Here is a 24,000-nt window from a genome sequence, read left to right on the forward strand (position 1 = left end):
TAGCGTCCGTACCTGAAAGGGCCAGCCTGGTATCAGAGAGACAGATAAACAAGAGTAAGATTTGCATGGCGGTCTCTAGAATGAGGAAGTGGGAGCAGCTGAGAGTTGAGGTTTCAGCCTGCCCCGCCTCTCTGATGAATACCTGCGTTATCTGCCACCTGGACGGCCAGGTAGGCTTCCGAGCACACCTGGGGAAGCGAGCGAGCGAGCCACGCCAAGGTACCCACCTGGGCGTGCGGGCGGCGGCGTCCGAGGCCCGGAGGAATTCCCCTGCGGCTCGACTCGCCTGTCCCCAGGTAAGGCCCCGCGGACGAGGAAGTGCAGGCCGCGCGCCACGCCCCGGCTCAAGCCCCGGCGGCACGCTTTCTGGGCCTCGCCTGATTGGTCGGGGAGGATTAGCCACAGTCGCCACGGTGCTTCCTCTCTCAAACCCCCCCCCCACCACCATTCCTCGTACCTGTGCGCTCAATCGATTAATTTTTAATTATTTTGTTTCTAAAATGAGGAAAAAGGTTGTTGCCGTTATCGGCAAAAACAACGTCTTCTGCCCGCTCTCTGTGGAGTTCTGTTTTTTGAGTTGAGGAACTGGTGTCGCTTTCAGACAAAATAAACACACATCGGAGACAGCAGCCCTGCACCCGTCACCCTAACTGTCCTTTCGCTCAGTTCATTAGTCCCCTTTGCAAATGGAAATGCCGAAAAATAGTGTGAAATAGAGTGAAATAACACACACTGTGAACATATTTCAGCACATCAGAATTTACAAATGACTGCCAGTTTCAGTTCAATGTGTATTTTTGCAAACTGGCACCAGATATATTTATTATTATGTTTTTAAAAACTGCAGTTAGCTTTTACGGTGTATAGTGTAACATGTGCGCCGCAGTGTGTGTGTGTGTGTGTGCGTGGAAATCTGTGATGTGTATGAGTGTGTGTGCCTAAGTATTTGTTAGAGATAGGTGGGTGGAGGTTGGGGTGAGTGGAGGTTGAGATGGGTGTTATAGCTCAGGTGGATGGAGGTTGGGGTGGGTGGAGGTTGAGATGGGTGTTATAGCTCAGGTGGATGGAGGTTGGGGTGGGTGGAGGTTGGGATGGGTGTTATAACTCAGGTGGATGGAGGTTGGGGTGGGTGGAGGTTGAGATGGGTGTTATAACTCAGGTGGATGGAGGTTGGGGTGGGTGGAGGTTGAGATGGGTGTTATAACTCAGGTGGATGGAGGTTGGGGTGGGTGGAGGTTGAGATGGGTGTTATAACTGCAGAGGTATGGATTTTCAGACAAAGGAGCTCTTCATCCTAGAACCCTGTAGGGCTGTATCACTTCTCTAAATTACCCACAACTCCCAGCATCCCTCACAACCATCGTCAGCAACAGGTCTCACAGAGTCTCCTATTTCCTGATCCTGTACATACACACGACAATGAGGACATTCATGTGTACACATCAACCCTTGTCCGGTCTCATTTTAATTTTATTTACAATTTCCATGGAATTGGAAGGACCCCGAGTTTGTTTTGAATTGCGCTCTGCCATTTCACACCGCGTCTAACTTCGTTTATCATGTTTATTTTCACAGTTTTTAACCCCCCTCCCCCCCCCCCCCCCCCCCCACCCAGCCCACAACCGTTTCTCCCTTCCTTTCTCACTTGGTTTGCCGGGTTTGAGCTGAAGATCAGAGCAGCACCGGGGGATTATCGGGGGAAGGGAAGCTCTGCAGAGAGCCAGAAGCCAGAGGAAGGCTTGAGACGCCACAGCGGTGTGAAAAACACAAACAGGACAAATCACGGCTTCTTTTTTGTCATGGCTGTGTTTGTTTTTTTTTTGTTTTGTTTTTTTTTCGTCGTTGACCGTGACCGGATCGGCCGTCTCAGCCGGTTAGCGGTCAGAGCCGTCGTTTCCCGGCGGAACGCTCGAGCGCGAAACTGCGCGGTCGCGTGTTTCCACGGTAACGAGAGGAGGGGCGCGGCGGCGGGCGTCGGGCGCGGTCAGAGGGGGAGAACGTTTCGCGGGTCGGTGGCAGCCGTTACTACAGCAGGGGGGGGGAGACCCTGAGGTCACGGCGGAGGAGCTGCTCTGTCTGTCTCCACATCCCTGCGTGATTCCACAGGCGGCAGGTAGGAGGGGGGGGGGGGGGGGGGGGGGGAGCAGTGTAGCATAATGGGTAAGGAACTGGACTTGTCACCTGAAGGTTGTGGGTTCGATTCCCCGAACAGGACACAGTACATAGGCTACTTAGCCTGCATCGCTTCAGCACATATGAGCAGCTGTATGAATGTATAAATCCTCCTCGCTCTGCAGCCAGTGGCAGAGCCCTCAGACAGCAGGCACACTTGCTCGTACCCAGACGGGGCTGGCTTTGACCTTTCACCCCAAAAACGAGGTGCAAACACGGAGACGGTCGGCTGCTCCGGGCTGATTGGATAAGCAGCAGTGCTCGCCACGAGGAGAGGGAGAGCGAGGGAAAGAGAGAAAGAGAGAGGGGGGGAGAGAGAGTGAGAAAGAGAGGGAGCGAGAGTGTGAGAGAGAGAGACAGAGAAAGAGAGAGAGAGAGAGCGCCATAAATCACCCCTTCATCAGTCGGAGGTGATGAGGATTAGCAGCCTCGGCGGGGGCTGCTGAAGACATTTTCGGCTCGGGTGGGGGGGGACGGGGGGGATGTAAATGGCGGCAGGCAGTTTAGCGCTGATAGGCCCTGTGGGCTTTCTCCTAATTACACACTTAAGAGAGCGGAGTGAGGGACCGGGGGGGGGGGGGGGGGGGCGCACGCTTGCGCTGCCACACGGGGGGGGGGGGGGGGCGCACGCTCGCGCTGCCACACACCCCGGCCTTCTGAGACCCTCCCCCCCCCCCTTACGGCCGCGCTCGGCCCAGAACTCAGAGCGCAGTGAATCAGCGTGACGGGCTCAGGCCCGTTCGTCTGCGTTCACCCGCACCTGCGCGTGTGCAGACGCACCGTGTGCAGCAGACAGGATTCCTCACTCAGCGACTGCAAGCTCTACACACTCACCGCTCAGGAAGGGAAGCCAAACACACACACACACACACACACACACAAACACACATGCACACACACACACACTCACACACAAACACACATGCACACACACACACACTCACACACACACACACTCACACACAAACACACATGCACACACACACACACTCACACACACACACACTCACACACAAACACACACATACACACAAACACACATGCACACACACACACACTCACACACACACACACTCACACACAAACACACACATACACACATGCACACACGCGCGCACACACACATACACACACACACACACACACACTCACACACAAACACACACATGCACTTTCAATTCAATTTTATTTCTTTTTACAGAAAACCTTTTACAGAGAACTGTCACAAAGACACAGAGTAGCAAGGCAAGAGACAGAGAAAAAAGAGCAAGCACCAGGCCTGAACCCCAAAATAGCAGGTACATAATGTAAAAAAACTCCCAGTGGGGAGAAAACCCTCAAAGAGCGGCAAGAAAAAAACTCCCCATTGGGAAGAAATCTCAAAAGGAACCCAGCTATAGAGGGGAAGACACACATGTACACACACACTCACACACACATACAGACACAGCTTGTTGTACTGCTGTAGTATACTTTGGTGTGTGCAGTACATTTATTTGCAGTAATGTACTAAAGTGAAATGGAAAATGTATTATTATTATTATTATCATCATCATCATCATCATCATCATCATCATCATTATTTAGGATAATTTATCATTTATTGTTATTATTTGGCAGAAGAGAGAATGACATCAAAGTAACCCAAAGTAAACCCTTTCATATTTGCTGGCTTTGTGTAGACGGCGCTTGTGGCTCAGAAGCCAGGGCGGTGAGCTGTCTGTTTGTGTTTTAGCCGCCCTAACGATGCACGGGCACTCAAGGCCTGTGTCACACAGTGAAAAGCACACACCAATCAGCGGTACACGTCCTGAGGGGTGTGCATACAATTTCACCCAAAGGCCAAAATCTCTTCATTATAAATCTCCGTTTGCACGTTAAACTTCTGTTCGCTTAATTTTTATTATTATTAAACATGTAGTGTTTTAATGATGTTCCACCTTCACTCACTGGTCTGGGAATGCCATTAGTCAGGTCTGGCACTGCTATTCGCACACCTCAGGCAGACTTATGTTCGCTAACATTGTAAGTTTCTCTGAATAAGAGCATCTCCTAAATAAATGTAATATAATATACTACTTATAATTAATACATATATGCTTCCTCTGTTTTTTTTAAACAGTTTATAAGCACTTAGGATACGTGTTCAAGCCACTAGAAGGAATCATTCTGGAGGTTCAGCGAATGCTTGTGAACTTTTTTTGGTCAGGCCAGCACTGGCTGTGAGGAGCTGTTTATTACCTCTCTGTTGGTGGAGGTCTGTGTGCTGTGTGTTCGGGGCAGGGTCTGTGGGTGGAGGTCTGTGGGTTGAGCGTTTGGGGCAGGGTCTGTGGGTGGAGGTCTGTGGGCTGAGCGTTTGGGGCAGGGTCTGTGGGTGGAGGTCTGTGTGCTGTGTGCTCGGGGCAGGGTCTGTGGGTGGAGGTCTGTGGGCTGAGCTTTTGGGGCAGGGTCTGTGGGTGGAGGTCCAGTCTGTGGGCTGTGTGCTCGGGGCAGGGTCTGTGGGTGGAGGTCTGTGGGCCGTGTGCTCAGGGCAGGATCTGTGGGTGGAGGTCCGGTCCGCGGGTGGAGGTCCAGTCTGTGGGTGGAGGTCTGGTTTGCGGGTGGAGGTCCGGTCCGCGGGCCGTGTCTGGGTCCGGTCCGCGGGTGGAGGTCCAGTCTGTGGGTGGAGGTCCGGTCCGCGGGTGGAGGTCCAGTCTGTGGGTAGAGGTCCGGTCCGCGGGCCGTGTCTGGGTCCGGTCCGCGGGTGGAGGTCCGGTCCGCGGGCCGTGTCTGGGTCTGGTCCGCGGGTGGAGGCCCGGTCCGCGGGTGGAGGTCCGGTCCGCGAGTGGAGGTCCAGTTTGTGGATGGAGGTCCGGTCCGCGGGCCGTGTCTGGGTCCGGTCCGCGGGTGGAGGCCCGGTCCGCGGGTGGAGGTGTGTGCCGCAGAGCGGCGCTCTCTCTCGCCAGCCTCAGGAACGCACGCCGCTGGCCGGGAAGCAAGACAAACTCAACTGCGGCTCAGCAGAAGAAAAAAACAATGAAAACATTCACCGGCTCCTGAAGATTGCTTTTGGCCAAGATCATCCTGTTTTAGGAAGCACAAGCCCACCTTTATAACCTCCCCTGTGCATGCATTAAAATGTATGGACTACTTCCTTCTTTTTTTCAGCTGGTTTTTTGGTCTGGCGCTCTGTACCCACAGTATCCCAGAATGCCGTGCGTGTGGCTCACAGGATTATCCCTGTCACTACGCATTCACCACAGCGCCCACGGACGTCGCTTGGCCCATTCCCGTTTCTTTAAAGTTTTTTTAAAATTTTTTTTATTGTTTTTGTTTGTTTGTTTGAATCTTCTTGGTTGCCGTGGTGACGGAACTCGGAGAGGGACTTCTCCATCATGGAGCTATCCCAGGATGCACTGGTGTTCCCAGTTCTCGTAAGCCTTGTTTCAGAGGCTGTGATCAAAACCTGTGAGAATGTCTCCCTCTCCCTCTCTCTCTGTCTCTCCCCCTTTCCCTCTCTCTCTCTCTCCCTCTCCCTCTCTCTCTGTCTCTCCCCCTTTCCCTCTCTCTCTGTCTCTCTCCCTCTTTATCTCTCTCTCTCTCAGCTCATTTGCACTTGCTTGATTGGCATGAATTACAGACTTTTATATTGCCAGAAATTTAACACAGCATTACTACTCTCATGTATTTCTCCATCTCGCTTGTTCTCTTTTTTGGTTTTTCTCTCTCTCTCTCTCCATATTTCTTTTTCATATTCTGTTTTTCTTTTTCTCTTTGTCGCTCTTTTCCTGCCTGTCTGTCTCTCTGCCCCTCCATCCCAGTACCAGCCTCTCCATCCCTCTCTTTCTCTCAGGAACATGCCCCCCACCCCCAAAACCCCACCCCCCACCCCCACCACCCCTGCTTGCACTGTGCGGTCCGTCACGGGCCAACACAAGCACTGCAGCGCTCCAAACCCAGAACCATCCTCAGCCTGTTACTACTGCTGATAGCCAGGACTGCGACCTGTCTGCACACACACAGGACACGGAGAGAGAGAGAGAGAGAGAGAGAGGAGAGAGAGAGAGAGAGAGAGAGGGGGGGGGGGTTGAGAGAGAGATAACAGCTATCAGACTGAGACAGAGATAGAGAGAATGAGAGGGAGAAAAAGAGAGAGCAAGAGAGTGAGAGTGAGAATGCGACAGAAGGACTGAGAGAATGAGAGACAGAACATGAGAGAGAAGAGGGGGAGAGAAGAAGAGAGAAGGAGAGGTAGATAACGTGAGAGACAGAACATGAGAGAGAAGAGGGGGAGAGAAGAAGAGAGAAGGAGAGGTAGATAACACTGAGAGAATGAGAGACAGAACATGAGAGAGAAGAGGGGGAGAGAAGAAGAGAGAGGGAGAGGCGGATAACAGCTATCAGACTGAGGCAGAGATAGAGAGAACGAGAGGGAGAAAAAGAGAGCAGGAGTGGGAGAGAGAGAGAGAGAATGAGTGACTGAGTGAGAGAGCGAGCGAGCGAGCGAGCGCATGTGAGCTTTTCTTAATAATGTCACCCAGCGTCTGCTCTGTTTAGACTGCGCATTACCGCTGGCCGACAGGTCTGTTATTTTACAGCCAGAGACCGCTGCTGAGAAGGAGAGGAGAGAGGGAGGGAGAGAGGGAGAGAGGGAGGGAGAGAGGGAGGGGAAAACGCTTGGACCCCTGCCAGAAAGGGGAAACAAGCGTTGCTAAATATTATAATAATCTTTAAAAATATTACTGGACTGGCCGTGGCTTATGCTAAGAATAGAGCTGTAACAGAAGCCTCTGTGCTGGTACTGTAAAGCAGACTGAAGACCTGGAGGGGGGGGGGGGTGTAGTTTCACCATAAGCACTCGCTCACTAATTTATTTAAATTCAATCAAATCAATTTCGGTTTGCGCAGCGCCTTCTGCAGACAGAGCCGCTGGCACAGAGCCACGCTTCACAGAGTAACTGGGCCTGAAACCCCAAAAAGCAAGCTGGAGGTAAAATAAAAAAAATAAAAATGAATAAATAAGTAAATAAAATCCCTCAAACGGTGGCGATATAAAACTCCCTGATGGGGAAGAAATCTGGGGAGGAACCCGGGTACAGAGGGGGAGCCCGTCCCCCGCTGGCCGGCCCGGTGTAAAGGGAAGGTACGTTACAAATGCCCTACGAAATTTAATTCTGAGCCCGAGCACGTGCCTCAGCAGTGGCTACCAAACGAAACGAAATTCCTCCTCTCCCACCATCTCTCCCTCATTGCCCCATCTCTCTTCACCCTCTCCCTCTCTTTTTATCGCTCTCTCTTCACCCTCTCCCTCTCTTTTTTATCACTCTCTCTCACACTCTCTCTCTCCCGCATCTTACACTAAAATCCACTCGTCTCGTGAAGTTCTGTGAAGGACGGAGCGGTTTGGGAGAGACGTAGAAGGGGATGTGAGAGAAGGACATGAATCTTCCCGCCAATGCGAGAGCCAGCTTTCAGTCTGCAGTCCAGTCCAGTCGAACCCCCGAGCAGTCAGGAGGACAAGGGAGAGGAAGGCCATTATTGCTGCCTCATAAATTAAAACATTTTTAAAAAATTAAAAACGTGTTTTTCTAACACTTCTGTTCGGGCAGAACATCAGGCACTCCAGCCAGCGCGGAATCGCGTGTGATTTGCGTGGGACTGAAACGCAGCGCTTCGCGTGTGATTTGTGTGGGACTGAAGCGCGGCGCTTCGCGTGTGATTTGTGTGGGACTGAAGCGCGGCGCTTCGCGTGTGATTTGTGTGGGACTGAAGCGCAGCGCTTCGCGTGTGATTTGTGTGGGACTGAAGCGCAGCGCTTCGCGTGTGATTTGTGTGGGACTGAAGCGCAGCGCTTCGCGTGTGATTTGTGTGGGACTGAAGCGCGGCGCTTCGCGTGTGATTTGTGTGGGACTGAAGCGCAGCGCTTCGCGTGTGATTTGTGTGGGACTGAAACGCGGCGCTTCGCGTGTGATTTGTGTGGGACTGAAACGCAGCGCTTTGCGTGTGATTCGTGTGGGACTGAAACGCAGCGCTTTGCGTGTGATTCGTGTGGGACTGAAACGCAGCGCTTCGCGTGTGATTTGTGTGGGACTGAAACGCGGCGCTTCGCGTGTGATTTGTGTGGGACTGAAACGCGGCGCTTCGCGTGTGATTTGTGTGGGACTGAAGCGCGGCGCTTCGCGTGTGATTTGTGTGGGACTGAAGCGCGGCGCTTCGCGTGTGATTTGTGTGGGACTGAAACGCGGCGCTTCGCGTGTGATTTGTGTGGGACTGAAACGCGGCGCTATGTCGCCCCGTGCCGGGGTCCGTTGGCGGTAAGGGGGAGCCTTCGGTCGGTCCATCGCGATCGTAAATTGAGGTCGATGGCTGATTTTTTTTTAGGTGAAATCCAAACCCTCGCAAAGTTAAGTTACAGGCCGATGGAGACCATTTAATCGTGTCGCGTCTGGTCGAGCCACACCCACTGAGTGAAATAAACACCACGCCCCCCCCACCCCCCCTCCCCCCCCCCCCAAAAAAGGTTTTCAGAAGGCTGGACTCAGGTCAGTCCGGTGGGACTGAGGGTGGGAGACGTGTGGTGGTGTCAGCTCCCCTGAAACTGCAATTCTAGAGAAGCTCAATAAAAAAATATATATTTCCCATACATTACAGAGTAAACTGCATTGTGCTCAATAATACATTGAACCCATCACAGTGTGAGGTCACAAACATGTGATTAGAATGTCCTTAACTGAACATTCTAATGCTGATGTCACAATCACTACTGGTTGAAAGCAGTGGAGTTCTAGAACACTAGACATTAGGGTTAAAAGGAAATCACCCACACATCTGCCTCTCATTTATCGCTAGGTTAACACAAGCGAAAAAGACAGAGAAAGAAAAAAAAAGAATGGAAGAGAACAGAAGAAAAAAAAATCAGAGAGAGGGTCTCAGTTGGCCAGAGAACGTGCGTGAAGCTGAACGGGTGACAACACGGCGAATAAACTCCTCAGAGGGTCTTAATCAGGCGCAGGACAGAGAGGCGTTTATAATCCGCTCCCGTTAAGGGGGGGGAAACGAGGGGGGGGCGAGCTACGCGCGCGGGCAAAGCTCGTTCCCCGGGTTCGAGGGCACGCCTCGCGGGACGCCGACCGTGGAAAGAAAAACCAACCGAGTGTCAGAGCAATTAGCGTACAACTGTGCAGTCTCACTGAAGTGCAGCGGCCATGCAAGAATGGCTGCTTGTGATTGGTGGAGGGCAGGGGCCATGCAAGAATGGCTGCTTGTGATTGGTGGAGGACAGGGACTATGCTGGAATGGCTGCTTGTGATTGGTGGGGGGCAGGGTCTATACTGTAATGGCTGCTTGTGATTGGTCCAAATCAACTGACCTGTGATGTCACTCCTGAGTAGGACCCTACAAATTACAGTAATTCGACCAGGATGTCCCGGTAAGGTATTTAAGCTTTCAGGCAGATGGAATATGATTTAGTAAAATTATCTGATCAGATCTATATCTGACCTGGACTGGATCATATGTGCATAAGATCAGCCAGGTCTGAGCACAGTCACTAAGAGGACCGTGTGTGTGTGAATCCCAGCTCAGGTCTGAGCACAGTCACTAAGAGGACCGTGTGTGTGAATCCCAGCTCAGGCCTGAGCACAGTCACTAAGAGGACCGTGTGTGTGAATCCCAACTCAGGCCTGAGCACAGTCACTAAGAGGACCGTGTGTGTGAATCTCAGCTCAGGTCTGAGCACAGTCACTAAGAGGACCGTGTGTGTGAATCCCAGCTCAGGTCTGAGCACAGTCACTAAGAGGACCGTGTGTGTGAATCCCAGCTCAGGTCTGAGCACAGTCACTAAGAGGACCGTGTGTGTGAATCTCAGCTCAGGTCTGAGCACAGTCACTATGAGGACCGTGTGTGTGAATCCCAGCTCAGGTCTGACTGCAGTCACTATGAGGACCGTGTGTGTGAATCCCAGCTCAGGTCTGACTGCAGTCACTAAGAGGACCGTGTGTGTGTGAATCTCAGCTCAGGTCTGAGCACAGTCACTAAGAGGACCGTGTGTGAATCCCAGCTCAGGTCTGAGCACAGTCACTAAGAGGACCGTGTGTGTGTGAATCCCAGCTCAGGTCTGAGCACAGTCACTAAGAGGACCGTGTGTGTGAATCTCAGCTCAGGTCTGACTGCAGTCACTAAGAGGACCGTGTGTGTGAATCCCAGCTTGGGTCTGAGCACAGCCACTAAGAGGACCGTGTGTGTGTGAATCCCAGCTCAGGTCTGACTGCAGTCACTAAGAGGACCGTGTGTGTGAATCCCAGCTCAGGTCTGAGCACAGTCATTAAGAGGACCGTGTGTGTGAATCCCAGCTCAGGTCTGAGCACAGTCACTAAGAGGACCGTGTGTGTGAATCCCAGCTCAGGTCTGAGCACAGTCACTAAGAGGACCGTGTGTGTGAATCCCAGCTCAGGTCTGAGCACAGTCACTAAGAGGACCATGTGTGTGTGAATCCCAGCTCAGGCCTGAGCACAGTCACTAAGAGGACCGTGTGTGTGAATCCCAGCTCAGGTCTGAGCACAGTCACTAAGAGGACCGTGTGTGTGTGTGTGAATCCCAGCTCAGGTCTGAGCACAGTCACTAAGAGGACCGTGTGTGTGTGTGTGAATCCCAGCTCAGGTCTGAGCACAGTCACTAAGAGGACCGTGTGTGTGTGTGTGAATCCCAGCTCAGGTCTGAGCACAGTCACTAAGAGGACCGTGTGTGTGAATCCCAGCTCAGGCCTGAGCACAGTCACTAAGAGGACCGTGTGTGTGAATCCCAGCTCAGGTCTGACTGCAGTCACTAAGAGGACCGTGTGTGTGAATCCCAGCTCAGGTCTGACTGCAGTCACTAAGAGGACCGTGTGTGTGAATCCCAGCTCAATCATCTCCCTCCTTAATTCCTGTGGAAGCGCACAGCAGGGGTTTTGAGTGGTGAATAAGCACACGGTCCCGGTGATACCGCAACCGTGACCACAACCGCGAGCGGGAGGGCCCGCCGGACAGAGCAGCACAGACAGGCGGTGTCCAGCTGGACTTCCTCAAAGACCCAGGCGCCAGTGACTCAAATGGGCCTAGTGTGTGTGAGGTGCGGAGGTCTGGACCACGGAGCGTGCGCACGCACACACACACACACACATATATATGCCTCATCACCAGATCTGCGGAGGGAGAGCTACAGAAACACTCACAGCTACAATGTTATTCTGTCATTTTGTGCGGTCAGAAGATTTATAATGGACCCCTGAAGCGAACTGGACTGGTGCCGGAAAGGCCTGAGCTGACGGCAGTGCTCACGTAGTACCTCACAGATCTGGGTCAGACGCACACTTTAAATACTGTGTACTCTCAACTCCTTGGGCACTGGTAAAAAAAAAAAAGAATTTTAAAGAGCTCCAGCAGATTCCTGAGAATTTTCAGCTGAAAACATCACTGAATGAAATGTTCAGTCGACGACCAGAGAATTGTGCTCTGAATATCGCCAGTGAAATTAAGTCTGTGATGCCATATCGTACCTAAAGCAAGCTGTAACCACCAATCGCAATGGCATTTTACTGATGACTTTAGTGTCTAGGAGACAGACGGTTTTTTACTCCTGTCTTGTAAAAAGATGGGCGTTTCTGTGAAACTTTACACAACCTCTCTTCCCTTCCCTGTTAAACCCCGAAGGCTCCAGTGTGACCGTGTTCTCAGGTCTGTGTGAAATGCGTAGGGTTTCTTTCCCCTGTGGCTGTCCTGAGACAGATTCCTTCTGATTACGGTCCCTCCCTCTCTCACCCCCCCCCTCCCCCCCCCGCCCCCTCTCCCTCTGTCTCTGTCTCTCGCTACGATTTTGTACGGGTACGTAACTGGACGCTCTTTGAGGTGCTCTTGTGGTGATTTGGTTTCAAGGTGACACCATTCCATTGTGACGCTAATAAGACTTGAGTCCAAAAATAGCCTGCCTGTATGACGTGCAGGTCTCCTACCCCCACAGAACAGTCTGGGAAGACTGCTCAAGGAACCCAGTAAGTGGCATGCCTGTATCAGACGTGGGCGTGTCCACCATACCTGTGTCACAGACAGGCATGCCTGGCATACCTGATGTGACTCTCACTGGCTCTCTTCCTCTGAAAAGCATTTTTACTTGTACAGATAAAAAGAGGGAGTCTGTTACATTTGGCGTCTGTGCAAACAGCCCTGAATGGATGTAAGCCCAACAGGAAACAGTTAGGCTAGGTCACGGTAGTTTCAGTAACGGTGAAGACTACAAAAATCCATGTCATGTTAGCCTCAGTCAAACTGCAGACCGTGGTAGATTAAGTCATTGTGCCAGTCGAGTTGTAGATTCCAAGAGATTCTTCAGGTTGAGTTCTGTCAATAGACCAAGGGGGCATAAATGGAAATTAGCAAAAGTTAAATTCCACACATCAGGCGGTATTTCTTCACACAGAGAGTATATTCAATGTGTGGTACAGCCTGCCAGGTCATGGAATAGAGGCAGAAAATCTCGGGTTTTTTAAGACAAGGTTTGAAATAGCGCTGGATGCTATCAAGTTGCTGGTGAATGGTGAGCTCCACGTACCCTTCAATGGTAGGAAAACGGGGAGCACTGTTTTCCGGTTCTTGTCGAATATTGTGTTATGTTGGACCAGAGCAAGCACCAGACGTAACGGTCCTGGTGTGGCTCAAGACAACGCAAGTCGTAGCAGCAACAGTCAAGGTGCAAAACTCAGCAAGTAACAGTCGCCCTCGTCTTCTCCCATTGGGCGCTGCTTAGTCACCAGGTGACTGACACTTTGCTTTCCTTGGTAACGATCGCCTTGCTCTGGTGGAATCCCAGGTAACTGCCACCTCGGTTTTAAAAGGTCAGCACATGCCTACCTTGCTGTTGCCTCTCTACCCTGAGCCGTGAGGCTGAGCTCTCATGTACAGTAGTGTAGTACAATGGGCAAGGAAATGGTCTTGTAACCTGAAGGTCACAGGTTCCGATTCCCGAGTTAGTCACTGCTATTGTACGCTTCAGCAAGGTACGTAACCTGCATCGCTTCAGTATATATCCAGCATTATAAATGGATGCTGTATGAAAAGTTGTGTAAGTCGCTCTGGATAAGAGTGTCTGCTAAATGCTTGTAATGTAGAGGAGGAGTGGATGATGAGATATGCAGCAGGACAAGATGCCACCTCATAATGAAAGATTGTTCTGCAGGTTTTTCTCACAGACTGTGTTGACAGTGACACACAATGTGACCGGTGTGTTTAAAAAAAAGACACATTATATTTACTCTGCCAAATCAGATAGTCTGGAAAATGACAATATCGATTTTTGTACCCGTTGTCATTTTCTCACAGTCTAGAGCTAGCTAGGTCGACATTGCAGGCCCAATGCCGTCAATAATGTAGAATATGCTCAGAACAGTTTTAACAGCGTTAAAACGGTTCCCTTTGTAACGTGTAAATGGTATGTTCATGACACAGAAGTGTACGCGAAATGTGTTGAAAGCAACACAGAAAGTGTGTCGGACGTTAGCGCACCCTTGTTGAGAGAGCCTCGTCATAAGGAGAGATCATTTCCCAGGCCCGGAGGTTCGGGCGGGGGGGGGGGGGGAGACCACACAGGCCGCGGGCGAGCGGAGACAGAGCCGCCGCAGAGCTCGCGTTCAGGAAAACCGAGCGGAAGCAGACAGGTGAGTACATCCTCTGTCACAGGTAAAAATAACCCCCCCCTCCAGGTGCGCCGAGCTGAAATACGGCTGCCCGCGGACGTTACCGTGGTGACGTTACCGTGGTGACGTTACCGTGGTGACGAGGGGTGTGAGGAAAACTGCAATGTGTCAATTTTTTCTGTTTCTTTTTTTCTTCAAGTCTCGAGTCGTAGTCTTTATCCACAGAAAGCTATAATGGTGTGACAGTTGCGATGTAGGGCGGGGCGGGGGGGATGGGGGGGGTGGGGGGCAGTCCCATCCTGATGACTGATTCACTTCTCTTTCCTCCAGTCCTGCTCACCTGGCAGAAGAGCTAGCGTTTCAGAGACCGTGGAGATGAGCCACTACACCGACCCCCCCCACCCCTCCCCTCGCTGACATGTTTATGGGGCCGGCTGTCAATCACTCGCCCGTTACGTCTCCAAGCATGTCGCACACGCCTCATATAAAAGACAGCTCTGGGATTAAATTATTCTCTTCTGTAGTGGATGAGAGGTGAAGTGGTAAATCTGAGGAACAGACAGACCAAAAACTGTCAAACAGACACATGCTGTACAGGCTGTTTCACACTGTGTAGACTGTTTCACACTATACAGACTCTTTCATACTGTGTAGACTGTTTCACACTGTACAGGCTGTTTCACACTGATTATACTGGTTCTCACTGTACAGGCTAATTCACACTGATTATACTGGTTCTCACTCTACAGGCTATTTCTCACTGTGAAGGCTGTACAGGTAGAGAGAGGTGGAGAATGTTAGAGATTTTTAGCAATTGCATATCTTGTCTTACATATCTTATTACATATTGTGTAATGCCATTATGTATCTTTTCAATAATACCAGTCGAGGTCCTGTTTGCTCAGGGAGAGGCAGACAACACACCGCTGAAACGCCACGCACACACTTCTCACCCATGCCCACACCCACGTCCTTCACCACTACCTCAAATAGGAGTCGGTCCCGGGGATGAGGTGGGGGTGCGGGGGATGGGGGGGGGGGGGGTGGTTGGAAAGAGTGAAAGGGGCCGGAGTACTCTGGACCATTAAGGAGTCTGACTCAGTTACCGGGGCGACTGGATGAGCCTGCAGAGAGAGGACGATTCTGAACGTGGCTCAGGGGGAATGACTTCATCACGACCCAGTATTTTCTATTTATTTATTCTTTTATTATTCTTATATTTATTAACTTTTTAAAGCTATTTTACCTGCCTGTGTGTGTGTGTGTGTGTGTGCCTCTGAGAGGGAAGCTTTGGGTATTTGCGGAAGATTCTAACAAATCTGTTACCTGGGCAACTACCCCCCCCCCCACCTTCCCTGGGTGGGGCAGTTTTCTGGAAACCAGGTGGGCCTGTGTTTATTGTTTATTATTCCGTCTCTATTTTACTAATGGGTGTCTTTTTTTAAGAGCAGGCCACCTAAGCAGGTCTAAGCACTTACTAGCCCCTGCCTGCCTGGTCCTAGCGCATCATGTGTGCCTGGCCTGGGTCTGGCTCAGGTCTGGCCCAGGTCTGGCCCAGGTCTGAGATACAAACCTGCCCCGCCAGCTGAGTTAGACAAACCGACGATCACTGCTTTAACTGTCCGTTGCCTTTACCGCAGCAGATGGTACATGTGCAGTTACGTGGATGAGCATGCTTATTGAGCCCGACGCGACGCGGCACTCACGCCGAACCCTCCGCCTCGGGAGAGGAGCGGGACGCAGGTCTCACCTCTGAGGTACCCGCCGGCCGCCAGCCGCCGCGATCGCACACCGTTTCCGAGCGACAAATTCTGGCAGGCTCGGAATTTCCCGCTGACGACAGACGCCGTCTCGTAACGTTCACGCTCGAGACGTAAACCGCAGATGAACGGGAAATCATTTATCCCTTCCCCCCCCCCCCTTCCTTCTCTTCTCTTCTCTTCCTTGTCTGTTTTTGAAGCAGACCCCGAGCCAGAAGTCCAGATAACACCCTCGGGGGGTTTCCCGGTTTCACGTGCGCTTTTTGACGTTTTCGCCGACGGGTTCGTTTTCGGGCGGCGCGGCGTGACGCGTCCCGAGCCTCCTCGGTGTTTTCCTCCGCCGACGCGACGGCCGCTCTTCACCGCGCCTGTGACCTCAGCGGCAGGGAGGACGCCAGACTGGGACGCTTTTTTAACGACAGAAAGGAAGTTGGCCCGGTCCCAGGACACCTTGGCGTTTGTTGGCGATGCTGACTCCCAGGTTGTTCTCACAAATTCCCCCGGTGCTATTTTAACATCGAGGAGAGGCGGGGACTTCACCCACACCCCCACTCCCAGTACCTCTACCTTTTTACCCCCCCCCCCCCCAACCCAAATTCAGTGCACACTGCTTTTCTTTCTTTTGCATGGATTGTGAGGTCAGAATTTATTCGCTAAGGAAAGATAAGGGGACATTTATATTGAGCTGCTACAATTTCAGAAAAGGTAAAAGTGAGTCTGTTTTTAAGACTGCAGACATGGGTGGAAAAATGAGAGGCAGCAGCCGTACAAGAACAAGAAAATAACGACTTGCGGCTTTTCAGGGAAACGGCTCCAATTTCAGGACTAAATATGTGGCATCAATCAAATTTCTATTAACATCCCGTTTCTAAAAATAACCCTAAGGAGGTGAAAACAAGCCCTGAGCCTGTATTCATGAAGCCCTGAGCCTGTGTTCATAAAGACCTGAGCCTGTATTCATGAAGCCCTGAGCCAGTATTCATAAAGCCCTGAGCCTGTGTTCATAAAACCCTGAGCCTGTATTCATAAAGACCTGAGCCAGTATTCATAAAGCCCTGAGCCTGTGTTCATAAAGCCCTGAGCCAGTATTCATAACGCTCTGGGCCTTTATTCATGAAGCCCTGAGTCAGTATTCATAAAGCACCTCAGAGTACAGCAGGAGAGCTACTCTAAGGTCCATTTTGCCTGTGTATATCCTGACCTCATCCATTATGAGCTTCAAGGCCAAACTGATCCCAGGTCAGGGCTCATTCTGACAAGGCAACTCAGAGTATAACTGCTGATCTAGGGCCCTTTTCTGTTTCCACCTCATGTCCCCTTCCCTTGCTTCAAGTGGGGTATCCCCAAAATGCCCAGATGAATTATGGCAGTTGTACCAAGCGGCACACGGTTTCGAATTATGGAAGGAGAGGCAGACTCACTCATTTTTTCTCCCTCCTGCCGAAGGTATAAAATGCAAGTTTCCATCAAGAAGGAAATCCCACAATGCAATGCTGTACAGGTGAAGAAGAGAGTAGTGCTGATCTAAGATACTGACTAGAAAAAAAAGTCCTGATGCCAAATGCAGTCCTTTTAACATATAAAGCTCACACTGTAACACTCATGACTGGAATTTGGACAAGCAATTTCTAAAAAGCAGCGATAGGCCATTTATATCAACTTTACTATTAATCACTTAGATTTTAAACCCTGCAAAGCAACATAAATTAGTTTGTTATTAATGTTGCATGGTTCTTTTATGGAACACGTAAGAACAAGTTTTAGGTTTGGCCATAAAACTAGACAAAACTGCCATTGGATTCCAGGGCTTGATAAGTATTGTATGTCCGAACTAATTGATTGCAAATTATAAAACTGTCCAAGTTTAAAACATCCATTATTTCATTTGAGTTTATATGGTTTTTTATTTTTATAATAAGCCTACACAACTGTACACTGTTTTGTTGTTATAAGACGTCTTAAGATTCGTGCAGGTATTGTAATTGCATTTTTTTATGTGTACTTCCCACTGCTAAGAAAAAAAATTACTGCCCAACACTGTAAAAGTGTCCGCTACGTACAGGTAACACTGCTGTCAATCATTCTTCGTGCAGTTAGTGGGAATTGATGTACAATACTGGGGAGAGGCAATGTGATACTTGACAAGAAGCCTCTATCGGCCTCTTGCTGTGGGATGACTGAACTGCAGGTGAGACAAATTCCCAGGATAAACTGGTTTCCCTGGTTACAGGCTGTGGAGCTCTTGGGTGCAGTTAAATAAAGATATTCCGAATGAATAAAAATGGACACAGACAGTTTTCTGGTCTAGGCCGACTGGCAACATGGTAATTGCATTGCTGTCGCATGTCTAAGCGTTCTCTGGTTTTTGGGTGAAGAACACTTCTTAGTCAGTGACCTTTGTGGAATACAGATTTTAATGTCCCTTCAGTGGTTCATTTCAAAGTAGTCATTTACAACTCCTCAATTTTATACTCTCATTTTCTATTTATTTCTGAGTGTCTGTCATCCACCCACCCACCCACATAAACACAAACTCACAGATACAGGCACACACACACACACACACACACACCACACACACACACAAATGTTCCCACATGCACACACTCACACACACACACACACCACACACACGCACACACCTGCACACTCACACACATATACACCACTTTTCTTGAAGTGTTATCAGTTAAACAACGTTGTGTTTGTCTTGCTTGATTGGAGCTGAATTGCTTCAGGGTTTAGTTAGGGAACCTCTGATCGATCTGCGCATTATTTCCATAATGATCATTCTTCTGTCTTCATTATCTCACTTACTCAAGTGAGTGTGTCTGTGTGTATGTGTGTCTGCGTAAGTGTACAGGTGTGTGTGTGTGTGTGTGTGTGTGTGTGAGAATGTGTATGAGAGTATGTGTGTGAGTGTGTGTAGGTGTGTGTGTGTGTGTGTATGTGTGTGTGCATGTGTGTGTGTGTGTGTATAGGTGTGTGTGCATAATGTGTATGTGTGTGTGTGTGTGTGTGTGTGCATGTGTGAGTGTGTATGGTTGTGTGTGTGTATGTAGGTGTGTGTGTGTGTGTGTGTTCGTATGAGTGTGTGAGTGTGTGCATGTGTACGTGTGTGTATGAGTGTGTGTGTGTGTGCATGTGCGTGTGTGCGTGTGTGCGTGTGTGTGTGTGTGTGCATGATTTCTCTTTTTAGTAATTTGTCCACATTACAGAATACAAACAAAGTTCTCTTCAAATACTGCCACATTCTTTGTGCATCTAAACAAACGCCTCCTTTCCCTTGGGCTGCTGTTTTATAACAGACTCCAGGTTCCCGTTGGGGTCAGAACACGCTAGCGCGGTTAGCATGCTTATAGCATGTTTACACGAGGCTCTGTGTGTTGTGCGCTCCACAGGCCACATGGCATCGCTTCACAGCAGACCGCTACTCTCTCGCGCTACACTCCCCCTCTGTCTGAAGCATTTCCCAGGAGGCAGCTGGGCTCTAGACGGCTGCCGGTGCCTCTGGGAAACGGAGTCTTCCCCGGCACGAGGTTAGCCCCAAGGCTCAGTTTGCGTAGCTTGACCCAGAGGGACACACTGAGGAATCCAGCCCCGGAGGAAATCCCAGCCTAGCCCTGGAGGAATGCCCTGCTACCTGCCTGAGATGGAACCAGCTTCTGCTCCTGCTGGATGCCATTCGGACTTTGGTGATGGTCTGTTGTCTGTACCAAAGCTGGCCCACCAGGAGGACTTGGTCTTGCTGGTATAGTTGCTAACTCATCCACCATCTCCAAACCAGCTGGACCAGTTTATAACCTGGATGGAACCAGGGTAGAATTTTCACCGGAGTGATGCCATGGCTAACAATCTGAGAAATTATTCAAAATGGCCAAGTGATCGAAAGTGGGGCCATCTTGCTTCTTTTTTCCCTTGTAAATTCTGTCTTTGATTGTGAAATCTTAAACGCTTTAGTCTGGTATGACTAAGCAAAAACCTGTACAAAATACAAGAACAGCAAGAATGTTGATCTCCTCTCTCTCTCCCTCTCTCTCTCTCTTACACTCGCTCACTCATTCACTAGCTCTCTCTCACTCTCTTTCTCTCTCATGCTCACTCACTCAATTCATAGACCTTTCTGAAACTCAATTCATAGACCTTTCTGAATGTTTCATAGACTATCAGTGTACAGTGCTCCCATTTTAAGAGCATCTGTTCCATGTGCGCTTGCTGGAAAATAATCTCCTGATTGGGATGCATTACTGTGCCCCTAATACTTTTCAACTGAAGAACACATGTGCTCCTTGGAAAAAAAAAAAAAGTCAGCGTGGAGCCCTGACTATACCAATCAGACAGAACTGCCATTGAAAGTACTGTACAGGCATACGCGCAAAATGTGCAGCAGATTCTAGATTCAGTGAAGCATTTTACAATGACCTCTCAGCAGAAAGGCATAACCTCTGCTATCCAGAGTGGTACCCAGCCCTGAAAAAGTGCCTTAGTGACTCAGCCTTCAGGAGAAAAAAACAAAAAAAACAAAACAAAACAGCCGTGCCATAAAAATCTAAGTGATTTACGGTGTTACTGACACAGTCCATTTGCAGATCCTGATCCTTTAAACAGCGGCAGGCTTTCGGTTCTGCTCCCTGCGTCACAGCAAGCCCCGCCCCCGGCCCCGCCCCCGCCCCGGCCTGGCGGGAGTCCCGGGTACGAGTCCTCAGACTGACCTGCGCCCGTGCGCTGTCTCCCCGCGGAACCACGCCGCCGCGTCACGCCAGTCGCCGTGGAGACGGCCTGTCACGCCGGTCGCCGTGGAGATGGCGCGGGGCGTTTGTTGCCGCGGCGGCGGCGCCGGCTGGCTTGCGGCCCGGCCACGGTCCGTTTAGCGCTAAAGCAGCCGCGCGGCCCGGCGGGCGGTGATTTAGAGCGGGTGCGGGCCGGCCGGGATGCTAAAGACATTAGCGTAGCGTCCTCTCCTCCACAGACGGACGCTTTTACGCAGCTCTGGGAAACTCAGGCCAAACGGGGGGCCGACTTAGCGGTCGTGGGGGTAACGGGGGGCTGACTTAGCGGTCGTGGGGGTAACGGGGGGCTGACTTAGCGGTCGTGGGGGTAATGGGGGGCTGACTTGGCGGTCGCCGGGGTAACGGGGGGTTGACTTGGCGGTCGCCGGGGTGACGGGGGGCTGACTTGGCGGTCGCCGGGGTAACGGGGGGTTGACTTGGCGGTCGCCGGGGTAACGGGGGGCTGACTTGGCGGTCGCCGGGGTAACGGGGGGCTGACTTGGCGGTCGCCGGGGTAACGGGGGGCTGACTTGGCGGTGGTGGGGATGACAGGGAAGCGTGCGGTTCGATCGTAGCGCTGTCGCCGGTCCTGTGACTGGCCCCCGAGGCGCCTGACCCCGGCGAATTAAATGAACGGCGGTGCAGTGTAATCAGCCAATCAGAGATGAGAAACAGGACACTGCCGTTTTATAAATCTCTCCCTTGGAGGAATATGATTTATGTGTGTGTGTGTGTGTGTGTGTATGTAGGAGTGTGCGTGTGTGTGTGTATGTGTTTGTGTGTGTGTGTGTGTGTGTGTGTAGGAGTCTGTGTGTGTGTATGTGTGTGTAGTTGTCTGTGTGTGTGTTTGTGTGTGTAGGAGTCTCTGTGTGTGTATATGTGTGTGTGTGTTTATGTGTGTGTGTAGCAGTGAGTGTGTGTGTGTGTGTAGAAGGGTAAGTGGAAGGTGACACACAGACATTATGAGGACCTCTGGAACCTGTGATCAAGTTGGACAGCTTCCTGGCAGCTTCAGCGTTTTAAAGCAGTTGTGTCTGCTTCTATTCAAGGATTCTCCACTTTTAACAGAAGGAATAATCACCCTCACTGGGCACATTAAACACATCATTTATACCTCGTTCTCGTCCTCTGAGCAGATTTAAAACTATTCACCAACAGCTCATTTTAAAACAGAACTCATTAGCATGCATTATTTAGGATACACCGCCTTTACAGTACGTTAAAAAATGATTTTAGTTCCTCCGTTTTTGCCCAAATGGGTATCTGGTTGCCAGTCTCTGAAATTCCTGGCATGCCTCAAGTGTCAAAGGAACTAAATAAATAATTTCGGTAAACACAGCTTCCTCTAACACCCTGTGTTTGCAGGAACCTCTCAACTTTCATGTAAAAATGTGTTAATATTTTATTTGGATCCATAAGCAAAATTCATGAATGAGAAGGTGGTGGAATGATGGACAGAGAAAGGATTTGTGCAGAACACGCAGCTCTGTACTGTATTTATAATTTTTACATTTTCATCACATACTCACATTACCAAAGTACCGTTTCGGGAAAAAATATCCATTACGGTGTTTAATTTGTTATTTTCTGCAAAAGTCCAAGGACAACTGGTGCTTTTATACTGAAATGTAAAATATATTGAACATTTCACAAATACTTTTAGTGTGACATTTTGAAAATCACGTCTGAATGACTTGAGAAAACGTACGCTAAAGATGTACTTTACTGGAATGTGAAAATCGTTAAATTCCACATTCCAAAATGTAGCCCACTTAGCTCATACAGTGCACATATGTTCCCACCTCAGTAGTGCTTGTTTAGCATTCATAAACATGTGGTAAATTGTTCCTGAATAAGCACATTCCAAAATGCACTTATTATGTACTGTACAGTGTTGTACGTTCACATCTTGACAGTGGTTGAACATTGAGTAAATCACATTTAGTAAATGACGTGTCGTAAAGTGTTCCTGAATGTTTTTTTTTACAGTTCTAAATAAATAAATAAATAAATAATGTACTGGTAAGTTAACCAAATAACTAACAACTATGGAAGTAATTTGTATAATATTTATGTGGATGCTCCCTTTGTCACATGGTCTATCTCTCTCTCTCCCCCTCTCTCGGAGTTTGCCTCTTCCTCCTTCCTTTCCCTTTTTCTCTCTGTCCTCTCCCCCTCTCCACTTTCTCTCTCCCCTCTCTTTCTCTCCCCCTCCTCCTTTCTGTCTCATTGACTCCCGTAGCTGGCAGAGATGAACATCCCATAAAAGGAACCTTTTGATTTGGGGAAGGAGTCATTCTCTGACCCGTGCCTCCTTGCGGAGTTAATCGTGCCAGGGACTGGATTTCGAGAAAGCTCTGCCAAGACGCAGACAGGATTCGCAGAAAAGGGCTCTTTCGCAGCAAATGGCCCGTGACTCCGCTATTCAATGTATCCATTTTATTAGCGTAGGAAGCTTTGCTCTTCAAGATGCCTGAGACTCGACCAGTTCAAGCGAACCTTTAAATTCTCTGAAGAGCTTGGAAATGAACTCACGGGCCCTGTGCTTAAACCCGGTCTGTAAAAGAATTTTGCTGGGCCCAAAGAGTGCTTTTTTTTTCAACTATGACTATACATTGCGTATCTGTGCCAGGATTTTCTGTGTTGTTGTTAAAATTTCCTGAAGCCACTATAAAGATAATTACGTAAGTTATACATGATATAAAACCAATAAAGCCAGCTGCTCTGACACAGAGCACCGATCGCACTCTGTGTTGCGGTAGCCCACATGAAGAACCCAAATAAAATTAACTGGTTTGAACAACAGCGATAAGGAAGCAACTGTAAATTCGTGCAACACTGCACATTGCCTCTGCATCATACGTTGTCAGAAAACAATTGTGCAAAAATTGTACCTATAGGGTTACAATGGCTTGTCATTCAATGGTACACCTATTATAGCTTTCAGATCTATATGACCCAGAGAGAGAACATTAACCAGAGCTGTGCCTTCAAGAACAAAAATTGACCCCTACCATACCCTTTTTCTGAGAGTGTAAAAACACGACTTTATTATTACAATAAGGGATCTACCTCTGTCATAGAAATGTGTAATTATTATTATCTAGGGATCTAAATTATTACATTGCAATTAACATAATTACATGGCACCGTTGAGGGAAAAACAAAAAGATTATGGAAATGATAGGATGAATGGAAGCAAGCATGAGGTCCAGGTGGAAACTGACATATTCTCTGTCCAAATGCGATTCTCTGTGATCAGTTTGGCTTGCGGTTGTCAGCGGGAGTGATTAAGCACCGTCCTGCCAGAGCAGGTGATGTATGGAACCGTTGGGGGCCATTTTAAATTCCGCCGCCCTCGATTGCTTCCACAAGCCGGCGGACGAGAACGCGGAACGCTGAGATGAATCATGGGGAATCCAGAACTCCATTTGCAGGTAAATTATTATGGGCTGCGAATGCCATGGCGCATGCATCACAGGGCGATGTCCCCCTCGGGCCCCGCCATTCCGAAGCGGAAAAAACGATGCGCGTTTTATATTTATGGAAATTACCCGGGCGATGGTCTCCCCGGCGACGGGGGTGAGCAGGCGCGGGCCCTGATGGGTCCAGCAGACTGAGACCTCCGATGGGTCTGGGATTCTCCTCAAAGTGT

This window comes from Anguilla anguilla, chromosome 2 (assembly GCF_013347855.1).
Source record: "Anguilla anguilla isolate fAngAng1 chromosome 2, fAngAng1.pri, whole genome shotgun sequence".
NCBI lineage: Eukaryota > Metazoa > Chordata > Actinopteri > Anguilliformes > Anguillidae > Anguilla > Anguilla anguilla.